We start from the raw sequence: 10921 nt of genomic DNA on the forward strand, positions 1-10921 counted from the left end.
CATATGTGGGTAAACCCCCCCCCCTCCTCTAGGGGAGACCAAATGCAATGGATGTCGAGTGGGTCTGACATAATATTGTGAGAGTCCAGTCCATGGTTATGTTTAGAGAAGTTGCCCCGCTTCCTCTGACCCCTAAAGATGAAGTTTGCTGACATGGTGAAGACAATCACATCAAGAGCAACCATAGCTGGCTGTACCAACATTCATATTGTGGCTACACAAGGCCATCTGCTGGAAGATGATCCAGAAGACAAAAGAGAGACTAAGACAACAATATGAAGCTGACATAAACAACGAGACTTTGGGACCAAAGACTGAATGGAGAACTTTGAGCAAGTTGGGCAGACTGAGGCAAGGAGGTGAGGCGTGACGACTTCATGTCTACTCTGAATCATCTGACCCCAAGGATGCAAATAATCACTGACAAATGAACATGCCACATCAATATTGAATGCACTCCCAACAGGTGTAAAAGAAAGTGCATCTCTATCCTCCTTCAAAACCGCACTAAAAGAACACCTCCAGGCAACTTTAAAGGGGAACATTATCACCAGACCTATGTAAGCGTCAATATATACCTTGATGTTGCAGAAAAAAGAAAAAAAGACCATATATTTTTTTAACCGATTTCCGAACTCTAAATGGGTGAATTTTGGCGAATTAAACGCCTTTCTAATATTCGCTCTCGGAGCGATGACGTCACAAAGTGACGTCACATCGGAAAGCAATCCGCCATTTTCTCAAACACCGAGTCAAATCAGCTGTTATTTTCCGTTTTTTCGACTGTTTTCCGTACCTTGGAGACATCATGCCTCGTCGGTGTGTTGTCGGAGGGTGTAACAACACGAACAGGGACGGATTCAAGTTGCACCAGTGGCCCAAAGATGCGAAAGTGGCAAGAAATTGGACGTTTGTTCCGCACACTTTACCGACAAAAGCTATGCTACGACAGAGATGGCAAGAATGTGTGGATATCCTGCGACACTCAAAGCAGATGCATTTCCAACGATAAAGTCAAAGAAATCTGCCGCCAGACCCCCATTGAATCTGCCTGAGTGTGTGAGCAATTCAGGGACAAAGGACCTCGGTAGCACGGCAAGCAATGGCGGCAGTTTGTTCCCGCAGACGAGCGAGCTAAACCCCCTATCGACCCTAGCTTCCCTGGCCTGCTGACATCAACTCCAAAACTGGACAGATCAGCTTTCAGGAAAAGAGCGCGGATGAGGGTATGTCTCCAGAATATATTAATTGATGAAAATTGGGCTGTCTGCACTCTCAAAGTGCATGTTGTTGCCAAATGTATTTCATATGCTATAAACGTAGTTCATAGTTGTTATTTTCCTTTAATGCCAAACAAACACATACCAATCGTTGGTTAGAAGGCGATCGCCGAATTCGTCCTCGCTTTCTCTTGTGTCGCTGGCTGTTGTGTCATTTTCGTCGGTTTCGCTTGCATACGGTTCAAACCGATATGGCTCAATAGCTTCAGTTTCTTCTTCAATTTCGTTTTTGCTACCTGCCTCCACATTACAACCATCCGTTTCAATACATTCGTAATCTGTTGAATCGCTTAAGCCGCTGAAATCCGAGTCTGAATCCGAGCTAATGTCGCTATAGCTTTTTGTTCTTTCCGCCATGTTTGTTTGTGTTGGCTGCACTATGTGACGTCACAGGAAAATGGACGGGTGGTTAAAATCAGGCACTTTGAAGCTTTTTTTAAGGATATTGCGTGATGGGTAAAATTTTGAAAAAAACTTCGAAAAATATAATAAGCCACTGGGAACTGATTTTTAATGGTTTTAGCCATTCTGAAATTGTGATAATGTTCCCCTTTAACCCTTGACTAACACCCTCCCTTCCACATCCCACCTCCCCGGATTGTAATTAATCAAATGTAAATAATCAAATGTATATACTTGTTCTTATGCTTTCTGATCTCTCTCTATGTCCACTACTTATCCTACCAAGTCAGACCTACCGTATTTTCCGCACTATAAGGCGCACCTAAAAACCACACATTTTCTCAAAAGCTGACAGTGCGCCTTATAACCCGGTGCGCTTTATTACGATTCATTTTCATAAAGTTTCGATCTCGCAACTTCGGTAAACAGCCGCCATCTTTTTTCCCGGTAGAACAGGAAGCGCTTCTTCTTCTACGCAAGCAACCGCCAAGGAAAGCACCCGCCCCCATAGAACAGGAAGCGCTTCTTCTTCTACTGTAAGCAACCACCCGCCCCCGGAAGAAGAAGAAAAAACGCGCGGATATCACCGTACGTTTCATTTCCTGTTTACATCTGTAAAGACCACAAAATGGCTCCTACTAAGCGACAAGGATCCGGTTCATAAAAAGACGCAATCTCTCCATCCGCACACGGATTACTACCGTATTTCACAGCAACTGATATTCCTGTGAACCGCACTGTGGAACGGGAGCACGTACGGTGAATATTCGCACCACAGGGAATGAGAAGTCATCCTTCACTGTGGTTCTAGCTTGCCATGCTAACTTCCACCCATGGTGATATTCAAAAGGAAGACCTTGCCAAAAGAGACCTTTCCAGCCGGCGTCATCATAAAAGCTAACTCGAAGGGATGGATGGATGAAGAAAAGATGAGCGAGTGGTTAAGGGAAGTTTACGCGAAGAGGCCGGGTGGCTTTTTTCACACAGCTCCGAAGGCGAACACACCTTCACTAAGACGGGCAGACAGCGCCGGACGACATACGCCAACATTTGCCAGTGGATCGTAAATGCCTGGGCAGATATTTCGGTCACAACTGTGGTCCGAGCTTTCCGGAAGGCAGGATTCACAGAACAACAGCGACACTGACTCCGATGACTTCGACGAGACGGAACCGGCCATTTTGGATACCACGCTTGCGCAACTTTTCAATTCGGACACCGAAGACGAAGAATTCGAAGGATTTACGAATGAAGAATAACTTCAGAAGGTGAGCGCTATGTTTATTTTGTGTGTTGTGACATTAACGTTCGAGCAACATTATGTTGCTATTGCTCTACACCATTTTGAATTTTACTATGTTTGTGATTGCACATTTGCGTACATTTTGGGACAGAGTTGTTAGAACGCTGGTTTTCAATATATTATTAAAGTTTGACTGAACTATCTGACTGTTTTTTTGACATTCCCTTTAGCGCAGCGTAGGCGCGGCTTATAATCCGGGGCGGCTTATTGGTGGACAAAGTTATGAAATATGTAATTCATTGAAGGTGCGGCTAATAATCCGGTGCGCCTTATAGTGCGGAAAATACGGTACACTGTTTCAATGTCCATTTCTCTGATGATGCAATTGTTGATGACCGAAGTGCTGATATCAACCAAACCTAACCCCCCGCCCCTTCCACATCCCACACCCCGGATTATAAATAATGTAAATAATGTAAATAATGTAAATAATGTAAATAATTCAATGTATATACTCTGATGGTTAACTTGTGTGATGACTGCATTATGATGATAGTATATATTTGTACCATGATTTGATTTAAGGGGACCCCGACTTAAACAAGTTGAAAAACTTATTCGGGTGTTACCATTTAGGGGTCAATTGTACGGAATATGTACTGTACTGTGCAATCTACTAATAAAAGTCTCAATCAATCAATCAATCAATAAGTGCCCAAGACATGGGTCAATAAGGTAATAAAGACAACATGAAGCTTGATTGAAGTCCATCCATCCATCCATTTTCTACCGCTTGTCCCTCTCTGGGTCGCGGGGGGGTGCTGGAGCCTATCCCAGATCGCGGATACATCCTTGACATGTTGCCAGTTCATCACAGGGCCAACACAGATAGACAGACAGACAACATTCACACTCACATTCTCAAGTTGTTAAAACAGTTTGAAGATGCAGACAAATGCTTCCCTCTGCTGGACGCTCAGAGTACAAGAGACCTCTTCATGAATAAAGCAAACAAAAATGACAACATATGTTTTTTTTTTCCCAATTTGAATGCCATATTTAAGTTGAGTGAATATCTTATGTCACATGTTATAAAACCGTACTCTTATATAGATGTTTCATTACAAAACATTTTATAAAATACCTGGAGATAAACACAGGGGTGCCACATTGACATTTGATTGTATAGTCATGAAACTGTAACAGTACTACTAAAGGCTACAAGATAAACAATCACACATAGACTATAGTATTATTGCTAATTCTGTCTTACAGTACATAACTTATAAATGCCAGAACTGGTTATCATTAATGTCACCAAAATAGAGTGAAAGAAGAGTTTATCGAAGTCCTCCCTCAATAGTCACTACCAGTTTATTTAAAAATCGAACATATTTTATGTTTAGTAAAAACACCCAAAACTAAAGTTTTTGTCTTGCTGGCTTATCGTTTTAACGCTCTGTGAAGTCCAGGACAAGACTGAGACTGTCCGGCTGAAAAACTGAGAGCCCACAAGGCAACTTCTGAACAAAAATCTCTGTTGGTTTCACGACCATTGGAAATGAACGGGAATTAAGTAACACCTGTTAAGACCACACTAACAAAAGAATGCCCACGCAGAGGACTGTGGTTCGATTCTCCGACCTAGCAGTCATGTTGTTAAACCTAAAAGACTGGCTTCCTGTGCACTTAAGATGTGACTTTAAGGTTTTACTACTTACGTATAAAATACTACACGGTCTAGCTGTATCCTATCTTGCCGATTGTATTGTATCATATGTCCCGGCAAGAAATCTGCGTTCAAAGAACTCCGGCTTATTAGTGATTCCCAGAGCCCAAAGAAAGTCTGCGGGCTATAGAGCGTTTTCTATTCGGGCTCCAGTACTCTGGAATGCCCTTCCGGTAACAGTTAGAGATGCTACCTCAGTAGAAGCATTTAAGTCCCATCTTAAAACTAATTTGTATACTCTAGCCTTTAAATAGACCCCCTTTTTTAGACCAGTTGATCTGCCGTTTCTTTTCTTTTCTGCTCTGCCCCCCTCGCCCTCGTGTAGGGGGGGGGCACAGGTTTGGTGGCCATGGATGAAGTGCAGGCTGTCCAGAGTCGGGACCCGGGGTGGACCGCTCGCCTGTGTATCGGTTGGGAACGTCTCTGCGCTGCTGACCCGTCTCCGCTCGGGATGGTTTCCTGCTGGCCCCACTATGGACTGGACTCTCACTATTATGTTGGATCCACTATGGACTGGACTCTCACTATTATGTTGGATCCACTGTGGACTGGACTCTTACTATTATGTTGGATCCACAATGGACTGGACTTTCACAATAATAATGCTAGATCCACTCGACATCCATTGCACCGGTCGCCCTAGAGGGGGGGGTCACCCACATCTGCGGTCCTCTCCAAGGTTTCTCATTGTCATCCCACTGGGTTGAGTTTTTCCTTGCCCTGATGTGGGATCTGAACCGAGGATGTCATTGTGGCTTATGCAGCCCTTTGAGACACTTGTGATTTAGGGCTATATAAATAAACATTGATTGATTGATAAAAGAACTCACTCAATGTTTTGACTGGCAGACTGTGGGCTTTTCATGAGGTCCTCGGGTACTGTATTTAGCACAATCGTACAAACATGAAGCACAGTACCTTGGTACATTTGCTTCTTTACTAGGTAAGAAAGCAAGAAAAGGTAAAAAACAACAACGTGTTTTCACCCAATTTTGAACCGGAGACCTTTCGCATGTTTGGCGAACTTGATAACTGCTAGACTTTGGAAACTGCTGCAGAGCTCGGGCCTTTAATAGGACCAGAGGTAGGTAGGAACTTTTTAAATGTACTTCCTAAATACGTTTTTGGATACGTTGTACTTGTCAGAGTAGTGGTGTTTGTTCAAGTACATTCAACCATCATATTTAAATCATGTAGTACAAGGTGATGGCCATAAACTGAGAAGTTGATCAACTTTAAAATTCAATTTAGACCCAGAGACTTTGCGAGAAAGACACGAAAAGACGCTCGTTTGGGCCCACCTTTTTCTTTTTTTTTACCTCTGGAGTGAGGATGAATAAATTCATCATTTACCGTATTTTTCGGACTATAAGTCGCAGTTTTTTTCATAGTTTGGCCGGGCTCCAGAGCGACTTATATATGTTTTTTTCCTTCTTTATTATGCATTTTTGGCAGGTGCGACTTATACTCCGGTGCGACTTATACTCCGAAAAATACGGTAATCGGGGAACACAAGTCTTATGCTGAAAGATATAAACATACCATCAGTCGGCATCCCGATTTACTAAGATCCAAATACCACACGCTAAACAGCGTGTGCAAACAATAAAATTGCGCGTACTTTTATTGGGCGGGTTGTGTGCGATTTACTAAGACTGCATGAACAATTGAAAAGCGGTGCAGATCGCCTTATTTGAATTAGAAATTTGCGTGTACAAACGAGGCTTTTATCACAGAGACACTCAATCATTCACTGCACATTCTAGTAATCATGACCCGACTTGGGGCATGTTGCATTGTTTTCAAACATGCAGTAGACATGTACCACTTTTTATGGGTATTTCATAAACAGTCGTGCAGTGCATCTACTGTACATTGAAACCCACTTGTTTGCTTTTTTATAGCTAAAAGTGCATGGCAGAGAGGCTGCACTGCAAAAAGTAAGTGTTCAAAAACAAGAAAAAAAAATACAAAAGTTAGGGGCATTTTACTTGAACTAAGCAAAATTATCTGCCAATAGAACAAGAAAATTTGGCTTGTCAAGACTTTCCAAAACAAGTCAAATTAGCTAATCTCAATGTACCCAAAAATACCTTAAAATAAGTATTTTCTCACTAATAACAAGTGCACTTTTCTTGATAGAAAAAACAAATATGAGACCTTTTTTCTCAATATGTTGAAAAATATTCTTAAATTAAGTAAATGCTTGGGAAATTGTGTTAGATGTAAATATAAACGGAATACAATGATTTGGAAATCCCTTTCAACCCATATTCAATTGAATGCACTACAAAGACAAGATATTTGATGTTCAAACTCATAAACTTTATTTTTTTTTTGCAAATAATAATTAACTTAGAATTTCATGGCTGCAACACGTGCCAAAGTAGTTGGGAAAGGGCATGTTCACCACTGTGTGACATGGCCTTTCCTTTTAACAACACTCAGTAAACGTTTGGGAACTGAGGAGACACATTTTTTAAGCTTCTCAGGTGGAATTCTTTCCCATTCTTGCTTGATGTACAGCTTAAGTTGTTCAACAGTCTGGGGGTCTCCGTTGTGGTATTTTTGGCTTCATAATGCACCACACATTTTCAATGGGAGACAGGTCTGGACTCCAGGCAGGCCAGTCTAGTACCCGCACTCTTTTACTATGAAGCCACGTTGATGTAACACATGGCTTGGCATTGTCTTGCTGAAATAAGCAGGGGCGTCCATGGTAACGTTGCTTGGATGGCAACATATGTTGCTCCAAAACCTGTATGTACCTTTCAGCATTAATGGCGCCTTCACAGATGTGTAAGTTACCCATGTCTTGGGCACTAATACACCCCCATACCATCACAGATGCTGGCGTTTCAACTTTGCGCCTATAACAATCCGGATGGTTCTTTTCCTCTTTGGTCCGGAGGACACGACGTCCACAGTTTCCAAAAACAATTTGAAATGTGGACTCGTCAGACCACAGAACACTTTTCCACTTTGTATCAGTCCATCTTAGATGAGCTCGGGCCCAGCGAAGCCGGCGGCGTTTCTGGGTGTTGTTGATAAATGGCTTTCGCCTTGCATAGTAGAGTTTTAACTTGCACTTACAGATGTAGCGACAAACTGTAGTTAATGACGGTGGTTTTCTGAAGTGTTCCTGAGCCCATGTGGTGATATCTTTTACACACTGATGTCGGTTTTTGATGCAGTACCGCCTGAGGGATCGAAGGTCACTGGCATTCAATGTTGGTTTTTGGCCTTGCTGCTCACGTGCAGTGATTTCTCCACATTCTCTGAACCTTTTGATGATATTACGGACCGTAGATGGTGAAATCCCTAAATTCCTTGCAATAGCTCGTTGAGAAATGTTGTTTGTAAACTGTTGGACAATTTTCTCACACATTTGTTCACAAAGTGGTGACCCTCGCCCCATCCTTGTTTGTGAATGACTGAGCATTTCATGGAAGCTGCTTTTATACCCAATCATGGCACCCACCTGTTCCCAATTAGCCTGTTCACCTGTGGGATGTTCCAACTCAGTGTTTGTTGAGCATTCCTCAACTTTCTCAGTCTTTTTTGCCACTTGTGCCAGCTTTTTTGAAACATGTTACAGGCATCAAATTCCAAATGAGCTAATATTTGCAAAAAAATTACAAAGTTTACCAGTTCGAACGTTAAGTATCTTGTCTTTGCAGTCTATTCAATTGAATATAGGTTGAAAAGGATTTGCAAATCATTGTATTCTGTTTTTATTTACGACTTACACAACGTGCCAACTTCACTGGTTTTGGGTTTTGTAACAAAAAACCCTTTCCGGCCCATTGATGTAGAACAGGTAGCAGCTAAATTCAAACGTGCATTTGCTTTACAAATTGATGTTGACATGGAAATAATTGACTTGCAAAATGACAGTGAATTTAAAGCCAGAGCAGGGAACACCGACTTTTGGGGACCTAAAGAGGGAGAAGTTCCTCCTGCTCACTACATGTGCACTAAAACTGCCTGCCTACTTCTGGTCCCACTTACCTGTGTGAAATGGCTTTTTCCCCCAAATTAAAATAATAAAATCAAGGTGTAGGATTCTCAAAGTGAACAGATTCATGGTTGTCTCACCTCTTTTTATTTTACTTTCATAAGTTTTGTTGTGTATGTCACCCCAATGTCCAAGGAGAAACACCCCAAAAGTCCAACATTGCAGCTGTCTCACTGACACAGCCAGACCTGGTCAAAACAAGTCCTGGTGTTTTAGTAGGGGTTCACTTGGATTTGGGCAAATATCCTTCGGCATGGTGACACACAGTGGTTGAGAAATCACCCCACCTCCCTCTGTGGTGTGCGTAGGTGTGGTAATCTTTTCAGGTGGAGGGAGTTGGTTCTGCCCGAAGGTGAAGTCTGTTCCGCCGCAGCACTGCTCTTCCCTGCAAGTATTGATGATGTGAGACCTTGGAGTAATCCATTATTTTCAGACAACTTGACTCTTTTTGAATGCAATGCACACACATTAACTTCACATACAAATAAAAGGTAAGAGTCTACTTTTTTATTAAAGCTAATAACAAAATTGTTATGAAAGTGAATTATTCTCTTCTTTTTTGTTACAATCTGCTGTGTATAGCGACTGTTGGTGTGACCCGAAGATGCAGAGAAGGTAGGCAAAGTGCAGGCAAGAGGATATTTTTATTAGGAACAAGACATGTGAAATAGCACAGAAGAAATACAGTATGCAGAACTGAAGCAAAATTATCCTCCCCCTCCTCTTGAAGCCTCCTGATTAGTGATCAATATGCGGGGGAGTCTTCTGATCAATAATCAGCACAGAAGGGGACGTGGCAGAAGAAGAACATAGGTAGTAAAAATCACACACAACTTTTGTTTTTGTTCCCATTTTTTCAGGAGTTGAAACTTTTACTGTATACACAAAAGACATATTCCTAAATATTGTTCACAAATCTGTCTAAATCTGTGTTAGTGAGCATTCCTTCTTTGCCAAAATAATCCTTCCCGCCCCTCACAGGTACGGAATATCAAGATGCTGATGAATCAGCATGATTATTGCAAAAATGTGCCTTAGGCTGGCAATAATCATGTTTTTACCATTTAGCTCACAATTAAGACATATTTTTTAGAGCCGATCCAAAGCGATTCTGTCAGCTGGCAGCAAACGTATATGAGAGTGACCGCGTTGTTTACAGCAATTTAATGTTCATATGTGACACAATCATGAAGTAAGAGCGCAGCAAAACGATGAAAGACACATACATCCATCCATTTTCTACCGCTTGTCCCTTTTGGGGTCGCGGGGGGTGCTGGGGCCTATCTCAGCTGCATACAAATAGAAATAGGTGTATTCATGTAGACTGCATACCTCGGTGTAAGAATCAATTCCATTCATTGTCAAACGCGGAAATGCAGCGTCGACGTGTTTGAGTGTCTAATTGTCTCAACACACCATCCACACTCACAAGTTTGAAGCTAACATTTCTTAACAATATGCAACTTTATTGGCATTATTTGTCATAAAGCATCTGTCATGTTTTCCTTCTACCGCAGTAAGAAAGGTGTAGGAGTGTCTGCACTGAGAGGCAGAGATATGGGTGCTGTTTTTGGCTGAGAGGCGTGGGATTAGTGGAATTTTGACATCCTATTAAATATTCATCGTTACACTTGGCGAGAGATTGAGCGCTCACATTTAGATTGAGATTTAAGACTTAGGTTTAGATTTAACATTTAGTGCTCACATTTAAGATTCATAAACATTTAGGTTTATACTTAAGATTTAGATTTAACATTTAGATATACCATATTTTTCAGAGTATAAGTCGCACCTGCCGAAAATGCATAATAAAGAAGGAAAAAAACATATATAAGTCGCACTGGAGTATAAGTCTCATTTTTGGGGGAAATTTATTTGATAAAAGCCAACACCAAGAATAGACATTTGAAAGGCAAATTAAAATAAATAGAGAATAGTGAACAACAGGCTGAATAAGTATACGTTATATGACGCATAAATAACCAACTGAGAACGTGCCTGGTATGTTAACGTAACATATTATGGTAAGAGTCGTTCAAATAACTATAACATATAGAACATGCTATACGTTTACCAAACAATCTGTCACTCCTAATCGCTAAATCCCATGAAATCTTATACGTCTAGTCTCTTACGTGAATGAGCTAAATAATATTATTTGATATTTTACGGTAATGTGATAATAATTTCACACATAAGTCGCTCCTGAGTATAAGTCCCACCCCCGGCCAAACTATGAAAAAAAACTG

This window comes from Nerophis lumbriciformis, linkage group LG19 (assembly GCF_033978685.3).
Source record: "Nerophis lumbriciformis linkage group LG19, RoL_Nlum_v2.1, whole genome shotgun sequence".
NCBI classification, from domain to species: Eukaryota; Metazoa; Chordata; class Actinopteri; order Syngnathiformes; family Syngnathidae; genus Nerophis; species Nerophis lumbriciformis.